The 20884-nt window shown below is 42.3% G+C and overlaps 1 protein-coding gene across 1 annotated transcript in view; it reads right to left on the bottom strand.

Moving 5' to 3' along the window:
- LOC126188670 (uncharacterized) overlaps positions 1-17081 on the bottom strand; it is a 202231-nt gene extending 185150 nt beyond the window's left edge. Inside the window, exon 1 of the mRNA XM_049930275.1 lies at positions 17047-17081. The gene's annotated coding sequence lies outside the window, so the exon portion shown is untranslated. The remainder of the gene's footprint in view (positions 1-17046) is intronic.
- Between the last annotated feature and the right edge of the window lie 3803 nt (positions 17082-20884).

The raw sequence follows: 20884 nt of genomic DNA, 5'->3' as shown, positions 1-20884 counted from the left end.
TATTGACCGGTGTGTTTCGCGCCATCCCTTGGTCTCTGCCATCCATGACCATCTCCCTGATCTTCACCGTGCTGCTTGTTCCGTTGACTTCCTTTGGGTCCCTGGCCATGTGGGTATCCCAGGTAATGAGCTTGCTGATCGTTTGGCTGGGGGAGCAGTCACTTACCTCCGTTCTCTGTAACCCCTCCTGCAGCGGATTTACGGCTTCACATCAAATCCCACTTCGCACAGTCATGGGCCAACTCTTGGGAGGCTACCTCCCTGTCTAATAAACTTCGTCCGATTAAGGTGACACCAGTCCCGTGGCGTTCTTCCTTCCGCCTCTCCCGAAAGGCCTCAACCACCCTGTGTCGTCTCCGCATCGGCCATACCAGGCTGACCCATGGTTTTCTTTTGCGTAATGAACCACACCCACTTTGCGGCTGTGGAGCCTTCCAGTCAGTAGGCTACATTGTGGTGGGATGCCCCCTTCTTTTGGCTCTACGTACTAAGTACAGACTTCCCCGCACTTTACCTTTAATGTTGGCTGACGTTCCCGGATGGTATCACTGGTTCTCAGTTTCCACCGTGAAAGTGGTTTTTATTCTCAGTTTTAAGGCTTTTAATCTCACTCTGGTGTTGGGGCAGGACGGTGAGGGTTGGGGTGTCTGCCACTGTAAGCTATGTTTGGAGATTCCCGACACCCCTCCCTGGTCAAGATGCTCTTTTCTTCCACTTTTACTCTGTTTTTATCAATTTTTTTAGAAATGGTTAGTCTCCTTTCCCATACGCACTTCTACATTCTAGCGGTTGAACGCTTTTAAACGGCAGGTCGTCTTGCCTATACTACTTCGGAGGTGGAATATTTCCTGCCTCTAGCATAGCTTTGGGGTTGCTCTCTTGCTGAATTCCCTCATTTTGTATTTACCATTGACGACACGACTGCACTTTTACGTTTTTTAGTCTTTTCTCTTTTATCGTTCTGACTTTTCTGAGATGTCAAACTGTCTGAATGGACTACATTTGAATCAAGGGACTGATGACCTTGCTGTTTGGTCCCTTCAAAACCAATCAACCAACCAAATAACACTTCCCCACTCCATAAGAAAACAGGCTCTGTATTTAGGAAAACTCTATTGATCACTTTTCACACTGTAGTATGAGACTATCTGATGACTTCCATAACTCCCATGAAGTAACAAGGCTCAATCGTTTTACATTCATTACCTGTTTGAGCAATGGTCTTTCTGGTTACGCCTGATGATTATGGGTCGGGTTCTTGTTGAACAGACAATTCCAACATTCACCAAAAGTAATTCAAGGGAAATGTGAAATCTCAATAACATAGCGTTGGGCGCGGTTCTGAATCTACCTCTTACCGATGTCAACGAGACTTCTCGCAAAATTTCTACATAGTTCCGAAATCTCTGAACAGCAGAGGCAGATAACAGTAAAATTGATCAAGAAATCGGATGGAAGGTAAGTCACCGGGTGACCGCGATATCTGACCTACTCAGTGATAAAAATCCAGTACTCTGAATAAACGGAGGTCGGAGGTTGTAGCTCAAAAAGATTGAAGGAAAGGATGAGCTTTGCGCTTATCGAAAGAACCATTTTGCAATTCAAGAGTTGTGAAATCACGGAATACCTTCCTCTGGAAAATCATATTGGATTTCGAAGCCTGCTTCGCTCTTTTAATGAGGAAACATTGCGGTATCTCGCACGGGGTACCACTTTGCGCATCGCTATATGTTGAAACTGTTGGCAACACTGACGCCTCATCCGAGAACATTATGTTGTTGGAGTGCTTCCAGTGTCGTTATATCCATCCGCTGAAATATCAAGTAGTGGGAAGTAGCGTAGATTGTCGGCTAAAGATCTTTACAAGAAACGAGCCGAGAGAAATTAAGTTGCGGTGTTGCATGGAAACTAAATCGTTGCACAATAAAAAAAAGGCAAAATTCTACGGCCCACAGTACGAAGTTCTGCTGCAGCTACCACTATTACGAAGAAACAATCTAAGACACTCTTGTCGATTTCCCTTGGACCAGCAAATACTTCGTGGACCAGTAGATACTACGTTTCCGAAGGCGGCTTTAATGTACTTCCGTGCGCTAGTTATTTTAATAAAGAAAGAGACGTTAACACAGACTGAAAGTTAAATAATGTCTTCTCTGCAACAACAACTCAAATCTGAGAGGCAATGTAAATTTTTCACACAAGAATTAACTCGGAAACTTCGGCCACTACCGTTTTTGGTTTTCATGGTAAGCAGAGAAAATTACCAAAGCCGTAGAAAATTTAGCTACAGCCATGGAAATCAGCTAATGGCTTCAGTAACAAGCTCCCGTCACATGTCACACTGCATCTTATTAGGCGTAGTACTGTTTATCATGTGCTTTATTGACTAGGGCGAGAGATATCGTTTAGTTCGAAATCTACTGTTTTGGTACAAGTTTATGATTGCACGATTCACTGCTGATGTAGTACAGTACTGTCAGATAAACGTAAATAAAAAATAAAATTTGTCACTGACACATGATACAGCTTCTGAGCAAACCAGGCACATGGCTACACGAATTGCACTTTACATCTATATCGCATATAATGGAAATCAGTGGACCACAGAACTTCTGGACAGATCTGTGCTCATTCTTTGGTAATAATTGTGTAGTTTCTTCACGACATTCACTGTTTCATTGAATTCCTGGCGTTGCTTTGTGCATAATATGTATAAAATTAGGTATTACAGGATCTAAAGAGCTTCTACACGATTTAGACCACTAACTACCGCGATAATGACCGGCATCAACAATTTATTTACTTCTCTTATTACGGAACTTATTTCGCTCTTGGTCAGGTGTTATCTTGGCTGATTTCGTATGAATGAATATTTCATGGCATAATTGTTCCAATACAGAATAGGTGAGCAGCCGTTTGCACACAGGCAGATTTTGCAAAACAATATGAGGAAAACCTGCGAGACGCACAGACGTTTAGCTAATATATTATCATACAGTCACAAGAGATTAAAGAGGATATTTAAATATTCAAAATAGGATACAACATGAAGCTTGACCAGTTGGCCATGAAGTAAAAGCGCGTGGCAGCAATTCCTTTCAGAGAGCGGAAGTATACTAGACAGGCAGCAACGTTAACGGAGGTAAACCAAGGACAAGTTCGTGTTAAGCGAAAGGAGAAAACCTTAGAAATCACATTTCAGGTTCCAGTTATCAATCAGTTCGACTTGTTACTAGAAATAGGCGGAGAGCCATAACCAGTTTTTGAGCAAATTAGAGTGGAGCAGACTCATAGGAACACCTTTAAGGCAAAGATGACTCTAAAGTCGAATAGGAAGAAAGTAGTCCTCAAGGTCCGCATCAGTAACGGGAGGGATGCAGGCCAAATGCTACAGCAAAAGCTAGGTGTAGAATACCAGATCACAGCATTGTGAAAACTAGTGCCAAGCTTAACCAGGTGACAAAGAAATAAGTGCTCTGTGCCTAGATCTTGACGAAGAGGATCAGGTGCTTATAGTAAGAGGGACAGAAAACACTAACAACGTAGAGTATAGTGTTAAAGGTTGTAAGTAGGCTGTTTATGTTTTCTTTATGTAAGTAGGCTGTTTATGTTTTCTTATTGGCAACGTTACGTAGCGCTCTATATGAAAATCACTGGCTGTGCTGTGTGCAGACTGTGGCTAGTTTGCATTGTTGTCTGCTATTGTAGTGTTGGGCAGCGGCAGCTGGATATTAACAGCGCGTAGAGTTGCGCAGTTGGAGGTGAGCCGCCAGCAGTGGTGGATGTGGGGAGAGAGATGGCGGAGTTTTGAAATTGAACTGCTATATATATTATGATTATTAAGGTAAATACAGTGTTTGTTCTCTATTAAAATCTTTCATTTGCTAACTATCCCTATCAGTAGTTAGTGACTTCCGTAGTTTGAATCTTTTATTTAGCTGGCAGTAGTTGCGCTCGCTGTATTGCAGTAGTTCGAGTAACGAAGATTTTTAGTGAGGTAAGTGATTTGTGAAACGTATAGGTTAATGTTAGTCAGGGCCATTCCTTTGTAGGGATTTCTGAAAGTCAGATTGCGTTGCGCTAAAAAAAATATTGTGTGTCAGTTTAAGCACAGTCGTGTATAAATGTTCTAAGGGGACGTTTCAAGGTGACCTGGAGGAAATAGGCTCAGCAACAGGACACACTCATGTGGGGCTTATGGAGGTTTCGCAGCGGTATGATCAGCCCAGGGTTAACACAGCTGTCACTCGCGTAAACAAATAGCTTAGTGAGTTGCTTTTGACTGGAACAATCGAATATCTGTGCTGTACCTGTTGCTGCAATTGGGAAGTGGACATACACTAATCACGGTTTGCATTGGAACAGAGCAGCATCATGCAGAAATTGTAACAGAATCACAACCATACAAGACCGAATCCTTGTGATTATTGGAATCAGAGAGGCAAATTTTTTAGGTCAGAATCAAGTTGTAGACAGAGATTCATGAAAGACATTAGAAGAGAACAGGACCATAGTGTATGTAAAACTTTCCAGAGAAGTACAATTGATTTGTTTCATCACAACGTTAGGAGGCTGAAAAACAAGACCGACTTTCTTGTATGTCTAAAAGATGCGAAAATTCTGAAGTTACAGATGTTTGCACTTCTCACAACACCAAGTAACCACAGGGATTGAGAAGCTAAATATTAGGGATTATAGACTAGCGTCACTTTCGTGTAGCGTTAACATGGGAAAAAGAGAAGTTGCAACACATATAAGAGTCAGACTTAGAAATATTGAGACAAACAGTTTTTGTGTAGATCAGAGCCCTTCTGAGTCGTTAGCGCAGAACAATTCTCTGGTAACTGTAACAGGCTACAGATCCCCTCTAGGAAACTTCCAGCTATTTATGAGAAATTTAGCTCCATTATTGAGCTACCTGTTAGACAAGAAGAAGCATTAAGAAGTTTGGCAGATTTCAGCGTAGATTCCTTAAAAAATAGAGGCAGGAAAAATGAACCAGAATCATTATTTGGGATTCTCAATTTATTTTCAGTCGTTAATTTTGCAACCATTGTGTTGCAAGATAACAAGACCCTGACTGATAACATGTTTATAGTCGGAGCACAGCGTGGAAACAATGTGTACCACATTCTTAACGGACTGTCTGATCATGATGCACAATTAACGGAAGTGAACACTACAGCACCTTACAGCCCTGAGGTAAGTTCGTACAAAGCAGTAAGGCTTACGGGATGCATTATTTTAAATGCGACTTAAAAGATTTGGTATGGGATGAAGTATATATAGAAAGAGATGCCAATGTCAGATTCAGTTTATTCCATAGTGATTTTGTGTCAATATTTGAAAGTAGATTATCCAGAAACTCCATTAAAAAAAAAGAAAAAAAACAAGTAGGCTATGGCTGACTAAGGCAATTAAAATCTCGTGTTAGAGGAAGAAAAGAAGGAAATTTGTGCAAAGGTCAGAAAGTCAAGATCCTGTTCTAAAGAAAGTTATTTAAATCTCCAAAAGTATGTACATCTTGAGAGAGATAAATAATGCAGATAATAAAACTGTATGGGATATTATCTGTTGGGAGACAGGGCAGGCAGCCAGTGTAGTGGATATCATAACAATTAAACTAAATGACAATGTTGTGACTGATATTCACAAATTACAAGTACTTTTGACAGTCACTTTCTGAATGTAGCAGCTAAAATAGGATTAAAGGTTCGACTGAAGCAGCGGGAGAATAAATTGAAAATGTCATTACACAAAAGTTTAACCAACTAGAAGTAGCACAAACATCCTGAACTGAAATTAACATAATTATTAAAAAATAAAAATCTAAAAGTTCTAGAAAACAAAAGCTCATCAGCTGTTAATGGATTTTCAAATATAATTCTGAAAAGTTGTTCCAACTTAATAAGTAATGTCCTCAATGAAATATGTAATGCATCATTGGCACAGAGAATTTTTCCAGACAAATTAAGATATACATTTGCTAAATCGTTTTATAAGAAAGGTGGCAAGCAAGCTTGAGTAATAATTATCCAGTTTCCTTAGAGACACCTTTTGTCGAAAATATTCGAAAAGTTAATGTGCCCAAGAGTACTCTCACAAGCAATTTACTTTGTATGTCATAGTTAGGATTTCAGAAGGGTTGCTTGCCTAGTAATGCTATTTATATGTTCATCTAGTAGATATTACAAGCCTTAAATGATAAAATATCGCCAGCTGATATTTTCTGTGATATTTCCTAGACATTTGTGTAGATCTTGTTACACTCTTAGCACAACTTAAGTTTTATTGAACTGATGGCTTTACAAACAGCTGTTTCGAATCATGCTTAAAAGACAGAATGCAAAACATTCTGTTGAGTAATTCTGGGGAGAAATTACAAAGCGAATCCCGTAGAGTTTAATTCTCCGTCTACTCCTATTCCTTATATAAATAAATGATTTTCCACTTAACATTCAACAAGCAGAATTGGGACTTTTTGCACAGTATATTAGTGTTGTAACAAATCCCATTAGCGAGGAAGCAACAGAAGAAATTGTTAACGATGTTTCTCAAAGAATTATTAAGTTCTTCTTTGAAAATGGACTCTCCCTTAATTTGAGAAAACGCTCTATATTCAGTTCTGTACAACAAATTGTCATACCTGCAACTGCTGTAGCACTTGAACAGGGGCCAGTAAATAGAGTAGAATCCTCCAAATTTTTGGATGTGCATACTGATGAAAACTTGAACTGGAAGAAACATATTCCTGAGTTTCTAAGACAATCAAGTTCAGCTACTTTTGCTGTGCGTGTAATTGCTAGTCTAAAATACTCTACATATTTCCACTCAATAATGTCTGTTGTGATAATTTTTTGGGCGAACTCATCATTAGAAAGTACCCATGTCACAAGAACGAGTAGTAAGAATAATGTGTGATATTCTAACACAGATGTCTTCAAGGAGTCAGACATTTTAACTGCGCCATCACAGTACATATATGGTTCAAATGGCTCTGAGCACTATGGGACTCAACATCTTAGGTCATAAGTCCCCTAGAACTTAGAACTACTTAAACCTAACTAACCTAAGGACATCACACACACCCATGCCCGAGGCAGGATTCGAACCTGCGACCGTAGCAGTCCCGCGGTTCTGGACTGCAGCGCCAGAACCACACGGCCACCGCGGCCGGCCACAGTACATATATTCGCTAATGAAATTCGTCATAACGAATTCACCCCAATTCCAAAGAAACAGCTATGTCCACACCTATAGTAATAGAGGAAAATGACGTTCACTAGCCATTATTAAAGCTTCAGTTATTCAGAAAGGAGTTCAAAATTTTTGGTTATTTGGCAAGTAGCATAAAATATCTGAGAAGTAGAAAACCAGGTTTTAAATCTAGCATGAAATTGTTTCTTCTGGACAACTCCTTCTATTCAATGGACCAATTTTTATTTAAAATATTCTAGCTTGTAGAGGAAAAACTAGTTTTTAAGTGTAGTTGCAAGTACAGATCTAATAAATAGTTTGTTCATTAATGTTAACACTAACTATGCCTACATATCCCATAAACTGATTAGTCCAGAAAATCACACACCCCTTCGGGCCAAAGTGAAGAAAAATTTTAAGGAAACTCTAAGTACAAACCGCAAACACATTTACAACGAATTGAGTTTAAGAACAAAAGGTCTCAAAATAAAATGATGTGAAGAATTACACGGATAAGAAGCAGACTTCTAGTCCAGATAGAGCAAACATACGAGAGACTGCTGTGCAACAATGTTACATAATGTTGCCTAAGCGTACGTCATTAATGGCACGTTTCTTAATAAGCGCAACAAATGTACTGTTCTATACCTTGTTAATGAGGCAGATGACTCACTGGTGATGCTTTATACTTGTATTTTGGAGGAGCATGTTTCGAACACCTATTATGGTTATCCTGATTTAATTTTCCCACGGTTTCCGTAATAGAGTATTATCTCCTTAATAACGTCTGATTGAGCTCCATTTTCACAACCACGACGTAACAAGATATCTGTCCTAAGAGAGAATGTACACTCCTGGAAATTGAAATAAGAACACCGTGAATTCATTGTCCCAGGAACGGGAAACTTTATTGACACATTCCTGGGGTCAGATACATCACATGATCACACTGACAGAACCACAGGCACATAGACACAGGCAACAGAGCATCCACAATGTCGGCACCAGTACAGTGTATATCCACCTTTCGCAGCAATGCAGGCTGCTATTCTCCCATGGAGACGATCGTAGAGATGCTGGATGTAGTCCTGTGGAACGGCTTGCCATGCCATTTCCACCTGGCGCCTCAGTTGGACCAGCGTTCGTGCTGGACGTGCAGACCGCGTGAGACGATGCTTCATCCATCTCCCAAACATGCTCAATGGGGGACAGATCCGGAGATCTTGCTGGCCAGGGTAGTTGACTTACACCTTCTAGAGCACGTTGGGTGGCACGGGATACATGCGGACGTGCATTGTCCTGTTGGAACAGCAAGTTCCCTTGCTGGTCTAGGAATGGTAGAACGATGGGTTCGATGACGGTTTGGATGTACCGTGCACTATTCAGTGTCCCCTCGACGATCACCAGTGGTGTACGGCCAGTGTAGGAGATCGCTCCCCACACCATGATGCCGGGTGTTGGCCCTGTGTGCCTTGGTCGTATGCAGTCCTGATTGTGGCGCTCACCTGCACGGCGCCAAACACGCATACGACCATCATTGGCACCAAGGCAGAAGCGACTCTCATCGCTGAAGACGACACGTCTCCATTCGTCCCTCCATTCACGCCTGTCGCGACACCACCGGAGGCGGGCTGCACGATGTTGGGGCGTGAGCGGAAGACGGCCTAACGGTGTGCGGGACCGTAGCCCAGCTTCATGGAGACGGTTGCGAATGGTCCTCGCCGATACCCCAGGAGCAACAGTGTCCCTAATTTGCTGGGAAGTGGCGGTGCGGTCCCCTACGGCACTGCGTAGGATCCTACGGTCTTGGCGTGCATCCGTGCGTCGCTGCAGTCCGGTCCCAGGTCGACGGGCACGTGCACCTTCCACCGACCACTGGCGACAACATCGATGTACTGTGGAGACCTCACGCCCCACGTGTTGAGCAATTCGGCGGTACGTTCACCCGGCCTCCCGCATGCCCACTATACGCCCTCGCTCAAAGTCCGTCAACTGCACATACGGTTCACGTCCACGCTGTCGCGGCATGCTACCAGTGTTAAAGACTGCGATGGAGCTCCGTATGCCACGGCAAACTGGCTGACACTGACGGCGGCGGTGCACAAATGCTGCGCAGCTAGCGCCATTCGACGGCCAACACCGCGGTTCCTGGTGTGTCCGCTGTGCCGTACGTGTGATCATTGCTTGTACAGCCCTCTCGCAGTGTCCGGAGCAAGTATGGTGGGTCTGACACACCGGTGTCAATGTGTTCTTTTTTCCATTTCCAGGAGTGTATATTTCAAACTGAGGACTTTATAAAATTCAGAACAATGAAGTGGGAAAACCTCAGAGGAGAAACCAACTATCACATGAAACATGATGCGAGAAAAAATATACCAGAAATTAAATAGTAGTTGATGAGAGGCAACAGGTAGAACAATGGAGGAAAGAAGTCCTGTATGGTGAGGTTTATGATATTGTTTCCATTTTATTTAACCAGAGAGTAAAGTTGTAACGTTACATGGACACTGGTGTGTGTGATATAACTACTGTGAATGCTGCTTGCAGTAAGTGTGAAGAACTAAAGGTATAACAATAGTCTATAAAGAAAATTCGTTGAAGTAAGTCACGACCATAACGTTTGTGTTATTTCTTTATTGTTCAGGCACTATTGGCACGTCCTGTCATGATAAATATGTTAAATTGTGAATGGTTGTGTAAGATATGTGTGTAACAGTCGATTTTTTAATCATCTCATTCTCTGTTACGCTCAGTTAGGGTGGATGGGAGCGGATATGTGATGTGACTTTTACACGCTATATTTTCTTCGCCAGTTTCTTGGCCATTGTTTTCCTCTGTACCTCGTGTGTCAAATACTAATCCCCAATCACAAACACAATACCAGCATATTTCAGATTGGTTATATAATGATAATCAGAGATTTAGGAACTAATTTTTAAACTGTAAGACCTTTTCAAGTGCAGATGTAGCCTCTGAATACAATTTATTAGTTATGAACTGTAGATTAAACTAAAGAAACATCAAAAAGGTAGGAATTTAAGGAGACAGGACCTACGTAAGTTGGAAGAACCGGCGCGCGGGGTTAGCCGAGCGGTCTCAGGCGCTGCAGTCGTGGACTGTGCGGCTGTTCCCGGCGGAGGTTAGAGTCCCCCCTCGGGCATGGGTGTGTGTGTTTGTTCTTAGCATAATTTAGGTTAAGTAGTGCGTAAGCTTAGGAACTGCTAACCTTAGCAGTTAAGTCCCATAGGATTTCACACACATTTGAACATTTTTTTTTTTTTGAAAGAACCAGATGCTGTTGAGAGCTTTAGAGGGTGCATTATACAAAGATTGACTAGAAAAGGAGAAAGAAATACCGCAGAAGACGATAGGGTAGCTTTTAAAGATGAAATAATGAAAGCAGCAGAGGATCAAATCGGTAAAAAGATAACGCCTAGTATAGGCCCTTGGATAACACAACGCATGAAAGGAGCCAGGAAGTGTAAAATTGCTAAGCAGGAATGTCTAGAGGACAAACGTACGGATTTAGAAGCATATTTCGCTAGGAGAAAGATTGATACCGCCTACAGGTAAGTTAGAGAGGCCTTTGTGGAAAAGAGAAGCAGCTGTATAAATATCAAGAGCTTAGATGGTAAACCAGTCCTAAGCAAAGAAGGAAAAGATGAAAGGTGGAAGGAGCATATGGTGGATCTATATAAGGGCGATGAACTCGAAAGCAAAATTACAGAAAGGGAAATGGACATAGATGAGATGGGAGATATGATACTGTGAGAAGAATTTGACAAAGCTGTGAAAGGTCTCAATCGAAACAAGGTTCAGGGAGTAGATAACATTCCGTTAGAACTACTGACACCCTCGAGAGAGCCAGCCGTGATAAAACTCTACCATCTGTTGAGCAACATGAGACAGGCGAAATACCTTCAGACTTCAAGAAGAATATGATAATTCCAATTTGAAAGAATGCAATTGCTGACAGGTGTGAAAATTACCGAACTGTGAGTTTAATAAGTCGTGGTTCCAAAATACTAACACAAATTTCTTACAGAAGAATAGAAAAACTGGTAGAAGCTGACCTCAGGTAAGTTTAGATTCCAGAGAAATGTAGCAACACGCGAGGTAATACTGACCCCACAACTTCTCTTAGCAGATAGATTATGGAAAGGCAAATCTACATTTATCGAATTTGTAGACTTAGAGAAAGATTTCGACAGTATTGACTGAAATATTCTCTTTCAAATTCAAAAGGTGGTAGGTATAAAATACAGGGAGCGACGGGCTATTTACAATTTGTACAGATACCAGATGGCAATTATAAGGAGTCAAGGGGATTGAAAGAGAAGAAGTGGTTGAGAAAGGAGTGAGACAGGGTTGTAGCCTATTCCCGATGTTATTCAATCTGTATACTGTGCTAGCAGTTAAGGACACAAAAGAAAAATTTTGAGTAGTAATTAAAGTACAGAGAGAAGAAATAAAATGTTTGAGGTTTGCCAATGACGTGATTCTATGAGAAACAGTAAAGGATTGGAAAAAAGTTGAACGAAATGGACAGTGTCTAGTTAGGAGGATATAAGATGAACATCAATAAAAACAAAGCGAGAGTTAATTAGGAAATAGTAGTAGAGTTTTGATATTTGGGCAGCAAAAGAAGTGATTATGGTTGAAATAGAGAGGATATAAGATGTAAACTGGCAATGGCAAGAAAATCATTTCTGAAGAAGAGTAATTTGATAACATAGAATTTAGATTTAAATGTCATGAAATCTTTCCTGAAATTATTTGTGTGGAGTGTAGCCATCATGTATGGAAGTGAAACATGGACGATAAACGCTTTATACAAGAAGAGAATTGAAGCTTTTGAAGTTTGGTGCTACAGAAAAGCGCTGAAGATTAGATGGGTTCATCACTTAACAAATGAGCACTAACTGAATAAAATTGGGGAGAAGAGAAATTTGTGGCAGAACCTGACTAGAAGAAGGGATCGTTTGGTAGGATACATTCTGGGACATCAAGGGAACACCAATTTAGTACTGGAGGGAAGTGTGGAGGGGTAAAAATCGTAAAGGAAGACCAAGAGATGAATACAGTAAGCAGATTCATAAAGATGTATGTTGCAGCAGGAAAGCTGCAGCATGGAAAGCTGCATCAAATCAGTCTTCGGACTGAATACCACAAGAACAACAATAACAATATCTTCCATTATTACTCTTAGTATCAGTATTATTGCTGTAATTATTACCTTTATGTACTGCTCAAATGCTATGCATATTTTAATTCTGACTGACTACATATGCGTAAATAGATGTAATAAGTGCATAAATAAAGCAAAAGAAAATTAATTAATTCACGAACATATCCCAGTTTTCCCATGGTGTTTCACAAATGCCTAAAGGAATAACTCGCGAGTGCAAATGTATCAGATCAGTAAATAAAGAAGGAGCAGAAAACAGTTTTTCTCATATTCACACCTCTGATCTATCCCATAAAACAGAAATCGTATCTTAGGCGTGCAAGTACCAAATCTGCCACACAAACATGTATATGTGTCTCCAGAATAGTACACATCATTTCTCAGCACAAACCAATGTAAGATGGCTATATCCTCGGACACCTCAGGTACGTCTCCATTTTTGTTAATGTGAGTGACGATTGTTAAAGTGAATGTTTAAGTTCACTGTCGCACTCATTGGCCCTTTAGGTGTAGCTGTTTAATTATAAAAGTACCGTAGGAAAATGGATTTCTCTAGAAGAGTACTTCGCTCGTGTCACGACCCCACAAAAGTTGCACGTTTTGTTGCTGTCAGCCACTGGGGTCGGTTAACGTAAGTGCTGCTTGCAATGCAGGTAGACGCATCCCACGTTGGACGCCGGTAGCTGCGAAAGGAACGCCGGCGAATGACGTCTGAGTGCGGGCAAAAAATATTGATGAAATTAACTTTTCGGATGGAATGTCAAAAGTGTGAGAAAAACGCGAATATTGCAAGTAAAATAATGGAACAAATTTTGTTCGAGAAAGTGTTGAACATGGCTAATCAATGTTGTGCAATCGTTACTAGTTTTGTAATATATTAACGGTTGATGCCGATAAAGAAAGTAAAAGAAATCTACTACTCAAAACGAATGATTGTGGCTCTCTTCTTTCAAGTAATCATTTTTCCACAAATCATCAAGAAGAAAGGAGCAACTCATCCAAGCAGCGCTCACCACTATATTGAAGCTAAAATAGAACACACTTTTCGCATACTCCAGAGAACACGTCTTTAAGTGCGGAAGACAGATCACGACACTATTTGAATATACGATTATGGAATTCACAGGTCAAGAATAAATATCGCATGTCGCAGATTCTTTCACTAGCACTTCCTTTTGTAGTCGGTCTGAATTATATAAAAAGTAGAATTGTTGCTAACGTGAACAGTAAAATTGACTTTTAACAGACATAAACGTTAATTGTGCAGCTGTGTTACTCTACGAAAATGTGAGAGTTGCACCTTGTCAGTGAAATACAAAATAGACCCAACAAGGAAACACTACAAATTCGACCTTATATTTTAAGGATTCGCTCCGCCCCTCTGCAACTGCCTAAAGCCCGTGCGGAAAGTACTGTACAATAAAGTGAGTAAGAGGTTCGTGTTCGTAATGATTCTGAAATGGAGTAGGCGGAGGGGGATTATAATGGTAAAGAAATACCCTCTGCCACATACCGTAAGGAGGGTTCCGGAGAATAGATGTAAGTAACATCGAACCCTCAGTGTATCCTCGTGCCATACAAAGGATCCCGGTTCCGCTGAAGGTGCTGTAAATGATTCCGAACTTGACCTGATGACGCCAACTAAGAAGCTGCTTGAAGGAGCCATAGAGGCTCCGATTCTAAACCTATCAGTAACTGACGGAAGAAATGTCTCTACTGACCACATATCTCGCCATTCCGAGAACGAACGAGTCTTTAGCAGGAATGAAAACACTGCACGACATCGTTCACTAGAAATCAAACGGCGTACGTTCCCACATATGTGACTGGCTCGAGGAGCAGAATCCAGTACGTTATATGGGACAGCAAGTGTTCCGTGGAATCGAATATAACACCATTAGTTCTTCAAAGAAGCGCACCAGGACTTCAGGTGTTCTTAATATCCACACATATTACAAAAATAGGCGTACGTATGCGAGTATGTGTGTGTTTCTGTATGTTCTACATCTCCTCCTAAGCGACTGGACCGATTTGAAACAAACTAGTTACAGATAGAGCTTACTGTCAGGCAACAACCGCTGTACGGGTGACCATCACCTATCTATCCAAGGGGTGAGGGTAGCGTGAATTCACAGAATTATTCACTTAGGGCTTCAGAATGGGAGCATCTAGCGACTTGCAACAATTTTTTTCTCGCTGACAAGCTCTGCAAATTGATGAAAAAAGTTTATTGCTTACTACTTTTCCGTTGTTCATGCAGTAAAAGTACCGTATGAGGTATGACGTTATAATTTATTACTTCTTTACTACCAGCTGTATTCGCGACACGATTTTCAGACAGTATGGACGTACAACACTGAACCTAACTGAAAAATTGTATCATTATACGACACACAGATCAGGAGGTATGACGTCATAAACATTCAGCCCAAGGCCAGACGCTGCGTGAGACAGGAGTGGACGTACAGCTATAAGGAAATACTTCGGCAGGGCCGAGTTTTTCTGATAGTAACTACGTAAACTATGTGACAGATGGGGTCAGCAGCACTATAAATCTGTGAATTGACGATGCTGTCGTGTACAACTGTAGAAAGACTTGGACAAGATTTCCACTTAAATGTGGGTAAACATGTTACTAAACGGCTAAAACGGTCACATGGCCCCTATTGTAGTTGCAGCTTGCCTGTATGACGGCATGCACGGGCAACAAAAATTTGATTCTCAGTATTTCATACTGAGTTATTGACTGAATTTAAAAATTTAAAATGCAGTCATAATATACTCACGACAGTTGTACTTTTATATAAGGGTTTAAAACAATAAGTCAAGTATTAAAGTTAGAAACGGTGTATATGTCTTGCAGCATAACTCTTGGCACGCAACTTACCTCTAGTACATTCATTTATTTTTTAGAGGATGAGAGCAGTTACCCACATCCGACTTACTTTACACATAATCTGAATCCTTTCCGAAACTTTCTCTAGCTGAGAAAACCCACAAAATAGTGAAAGGAAAAAAAGTTTATTGCTTATACATTTTCGTTGTTCATGCAGTAAAACTTCAATGTAGGACATGATGTTTTAGTTTGCTACTTCTTTGTTATTGTTTGTATTCGTTACACGTTCTGCAGACAGTATCTACATATATCACTGACTGTACCTGCAAAATTATATCATTGTAGGGCACATATTTCAGGAGATATGTTGACATACAGAAGGAGGTGCATGAAAAACGAGCTTTCCTTAAAAAGCAGCGCAAATTGGCCAAAATATACTGATCCAGTGTTCGATAATGAGAGCACTTAGCGATATATTCAAAGCATTAAATCAGTTGTAAAGTAATCAGAAATTTGATGCTGTTCTATATCGGGAGTTCTATTGTTAAAAGAACCCCGGAGTGGAGGTGGGGGTTATTGTTATAATAGCCATAATGAAGAGAAGAAACTTAGTGGTACCTCATTAAAAGATTAGTGTGGAACTTATTGAGCAAGTCACACTATATACTTTTTGTGGGTAATACCAAGAAATGATGTGAAATGGGACGAACAGGTAAAATCGGTATCAGCGAAGGCGAATGGAAGATTTAGATTTGTCGAAAAGTTCCGGGAAAATGCAAAGCAGTTGTAAAATAAACTGCTAGTAAGACGTTCAAGAGCATTATTTCCGTGTTCGGGAATCTTTATTACGTAAGGAAGGCAGCAGACATCGACAAAATTCAAAGACACGCTTTTAGTTTCGTAATAGGTCAGTGAAGCCCTTAGTAAACTATAACAGATGGCTCTGAGCACTATGGGACTTAACGTCGGAGGCCATGAGTCCCCTAGAACTTAGAACTACTTAAACCTAACTAACCTAAGGACATCACACACATCCATGCCCGAGGCAGGATGCGAATCTGCGACCGTAGCAGTCGCGCGGTTCCGGGCTGAAGCGCCTAGAACCGCTCTGCCACCGCGGCCGGCAGTAAACTATAATAGAAGACTGTGCGAACATCGTGCTGACACCATGGGATATGTCGCATATGGATGGCGAGAGTAAAATAAGGGTGCTGGGGGCTCGTCCAGAGACATGCAGACAGATATTAATCCCTCGTTTAATATGCAAGGGGGATAGAAAAGAAAATGTATAATATGGTGTGTGTACCCTCCGTCATCCAGTGGAGTATACACGTAGATGTAGATGGAGTACGACTAGTAACCGTTTGTCAACACCCCGTGCCTTTGACCTGTGAGTGGCGTTAAATGTGATTGACGTACGTGCCTAAACAGCAGCTGCAGCTGACGTAGAAAACGTGGCAACTTTCACAACGATTTGATCCGGCAAGTGCTTTCGGTGGTTCGGAAACACAATCGCCGCGAAACACAACGCCACGCGCCTTCCATGGAAAACAGGCAACTGTGGTCTCTGTTACGTAACCAAATCGGCACCGCAGGTCTGCCCGAGACGCCGATGATCAAAGTACTTCCGCCTGCTAGTTTCCGACACCAGCTGGTTGTAATTCCTGCCCAATTCTAGTATGAAATTATAGATTTCGTCACTTTACGTCACACGGCGCCTTTCTCGTCAATCTAGGCATTCTGTACGTAATGTAATTAATGTGATATTTTCGTGAAAAGAGGAAAAACTGCGAAACGCGCGACTGGTGCGTGTGGCGTAGCGTACCTGTGCTTTGCTGGCGGACGTCCGGCAGCTGTGGAGGGCGGCCGCACTGTGGCGGCTGCACCCCTCGCTGACCCGTTCCTGCAGCGGGCGGCCGCTTACGTAACGCAGCCAGCGACCGACCGAGAAGCCCGCGGCGCGACGGCGGCTGGTCATCGGCCCAGCGCGGGACGGCCCAAGGACGCGCAACTGCGGAAACCCAGGTGCGCGAAGCAACTGCATCCTCTGCTACACGTCCCCGTTTATGGTAAAAAAAAAAGTGTCGCATGAACCTCGGCATGTGTATGTTGCGCTTTAGGAAAAGTTCTCATAAGCATCTGGACAAACGATCCTAACAAGGGAACCTCCCCATCGCACCCCCCTCAGATTTAGTTATAAATTGACACAATGGATAGGCCTTGAAAAACTGAACACAGATCAATCGAGAAAACAGGAAGAAGTTGTGTGGAACTATGAAAAAATAAGCAAAATATACAAACTGAGTAGTCCATGCCGAACATAGGCAACATCAAGGACAATGTGAGCTGAGGAGCGCCGTGGTCCTGTGGTTAGAGTGATCAGCTGCGGAATGAGAGGTCCTTGGTTAGAGTCTTCCCTCGAGTGAAAATTTTACTTCCTTTATTTTCGCAAAGTTACCATCTGTCCGTTCATTCATTGACGTCTCTGTTCACTGTAATAAGTTTAGTGTCTGTGTTTTGCGACCGCACCGCAAAACCGTGCGATTAGTAGACGAAAGGACGTGCCTCTCCAATAGGAACCGGCACTGGTGACGGCATGTGTATCACATGACAGGAATATGTTGTCGACCCACCTAACTTGCACACCTGGCGAACGGGTAAAAAGATCCTTCTACCTTGCCCGATTTAGGTTTTCTTGTGGATGTGATAATCACTCCCAAAAAAGTGATGAAAACATAAGAGTTTGTCACATAAACTGCAACAAAAGAATGCAACAGTTTCAGAGTCGCACAGTTTTCCCTGTGCTCTGTCAAAACATATGTTTTTTACGTTTTCAAATGTTTCCGTGTGTAGACTGTCAAACCCTGCATATGTCCAAGCAAATCTGAACATGTCCTGGAGTTTGGAGAGCGAAGTTGATTATGTGTGAGTGAACTTTGATAATTGTCTGAAAATAAAAAATTAAACTTTTCACTCGAGAAAAGACTTGAACCAAGGACCTCTAGCTCCGCAGCTGCTCACGCTAACCACGGGACCACGGCGCTCGTAAGCTCCCATTCTCCTTGATGTTGCCTACCTTGGGCATGGACTACTCAGTTTGTATATTTTGCTTATTTTTTTCATAGTTATACACAACTTCTTCCTGTTTTCTCGATTGATCTCTGTTCAGTTTTTCAAAGCCTATCCCAACTTATAACTAAGTCTGAGGGGGGTGCGATGGGGAGGTTCCCTTGTAAGAAAAATCCCAAAAACCGCTTGTCTTAGGCACAGTCAGTAAACAAATCGAAATCATCTATCTGTGACTCATAACGGACAGAAAGCCAAAATAGTAAATTCATTATTCAGATATCGTGAAAGCTGTCAGACTCCTCTACCAAGGTTGTACGGCAATTGTTAAAGTGAGAAATCAACTATCTCAAGAGTTTGAGGTGACAAAGGGACTACGCCAGGGATGCACACTTGCCCCTACACTCTTTAAGTCTACCTAGAGGAGGCTCTAAAATCATGGAAAAGGAAATGCGGAGGAATGGGTGTCCCTACAGACGACGAGATCTTGTTCACTCTATTTTTTGCTGACGACCAAGTGTTAGTAGCTGGAGGTGAGGAAGATGCAAATTACATGCTCCGCAAATTAAAAGAAGAATATGAAAAATGGGATCTTGTCATAAACGTATCTAAAACAGAATATCTCAAATTGGGAGAAAATACTGTTGACGACTTACGGCTCGGATCTGATACTGTTAAAGGACGTCATAATTTTAAGTACTTGGGAGTGACACTGTCGTCCAATGGTAGAAGTATGGATGATGTAAATAATAAAATAGGCCAGGGCAAGCGAGCCATAAACAACTAAATGGTATTCTATGGAACAAAAACATAACGCGCAGAACAAAACATACCATCTACCACACAATTATTGAAAGTATCACAACGTATGGTGCAGAGTTGTGGGAACTAACTCAGAGGCAGAAAGATCGCCTGCTGGCTGTCGAGATGGATTTATGGAGACGGAGTTGTGGATACTCCAGACTTGACCATATTAGAAATGATAGGATCACAGAGGTTATGAATGTGAAAAGCACAATCCTAGACTACATAGAAAGGAAGCACCTACTCTGGTATGGTCACTTACAGAGTATGCCAGACACAAGATGGCCGAAACGGGTATGCCAATGGACTCCACATCAAAGAAGAAAGCGCGGTAGACCTGCGAGATGCTGGAAAGACGACGTCAACGAAGCAATGGCGGCGAGAGGTCTTAATGAAGGAGACTGGAATGACCGTGAACTATGGAGATTGGGATGCGAGAGGCGGCGGCAGCCGTAGAAATCTCGCTCATACACAGATATCGTTCCACCGTGGAGGATCGTAAAACACGTGCTACTGTCACTTATATACAGAGGTGACAAAAGTCATGGGATACCTCCTAATATCATGTCGGACCTCCTTTTGCCCGGTGTAGTACAGCAACTCGACGTGGCATGGAGATAACAAATCGCTGGAAGTTCCCTGCAGAAATACTGAAGCATGTTGCCTCTATAGTCGTCCATATTTGCGAAAGTGTTGCCGGTGTAGGATTTTGCGCACGATCTGACCTCTCGATTGTGTCCCATAGATGGTCGGTGGGATTCCTGTCTGGCGACGTGGGTGGGCAAATCTTTAGCTCGAACTGTCCAGAATGTTCTTCAGACCAGTTGCGACCAGTTGTGGCCCTGTGTCATGACATTGTTGTTTGGGAACATGAAGTCCATGAATGGCTGCAAATGATCTCCAAATAGCCAATCATGATCGGTTCAGTTGGGCCAGAGGACCGTCTATTACATGTAGCCGGCCGGAGTGGCCGAGCGGTTCTAGGCGCTACAGTCTGGAACCGCGGGACCGCTACGGTCGCAGGTTCGAATCCTGCCTCGGGCATGGATGTGTGTGATGTCCTTAGGTTAGTCAGGTTTAAGTAGTTCCAAGTTCTAGGAGACTGATGACCTCAGAAGTTAAGTCCTATAGTGCTCAGAGCCATTTGAACCATTTATTATATGTAAACACAGCTTACCTCAGTATGGAGCCACCGCCAGCTTGCACAGTGGCTTCGTGACAACTTATGTCCATGGCTGCATCGTGCCTCCTCCACACTCGAACCTTACCATCAGCTCTAAGCAACTGAAGCTTGGACTCATCTGACTAGGCCATGGTTTCCGAGTCGTCTAGGGCCCAATCGATATACTCAAGGGGCCAGGAGGGGCGCTGCGGGCAATGTCGTGCTGTTGGCAAAGGCTCTCGCTTCGGTAGTCTGCTGCCATAGCCCATTAATGGCAGATTTCGCCGCGCTGTCCTAACGGATACGTTCGTCGTACATTCCACATTGATTTCTGCGGTTATTTCACGCTGTGTCGCTTGTCTGTTAACACTGACAACTCAACGAAAACGCCACTGCTCTCGATAGTTAAGTGAAGGCTGTCGGCCACTGCGTTGTCTGTGGTGAGAGGTAATGCTTGAAATTTCGTATTCTCGGCACATTCTTGACACTGTGGGTCTCGAAATACTTAATCTCCTAACGATTTCCAAAATGGAATGTCCCATGCGCCTAGCTCCAACTACCACTCTTCACTTCAAAGCCTGTTAATTCGCATCGTGCGGCTATAATCACGTCGGAAACCTTTTCACATGAA

Source organism: Schistocerca cancellata, chromosome 5 (assembly GCF_023864275.1).
Source record: "Schistocerca cancellata isolate TAMUIC-IGC-003103 chromosome 5, iqSchCanc2.1, whole genome shotgun sequence".
NCBI classification, from domain to species: Eukaryota; Metazoa; Arthropoda; class Insecta; order Orthoptera; family Acrididae; genus Schistocerca; species Schistocerca cancellata.
Note: the sequence above shows the minus strand (reverse complement) of the source record. Positions and strands in the feature narration are given on the sequence as shown.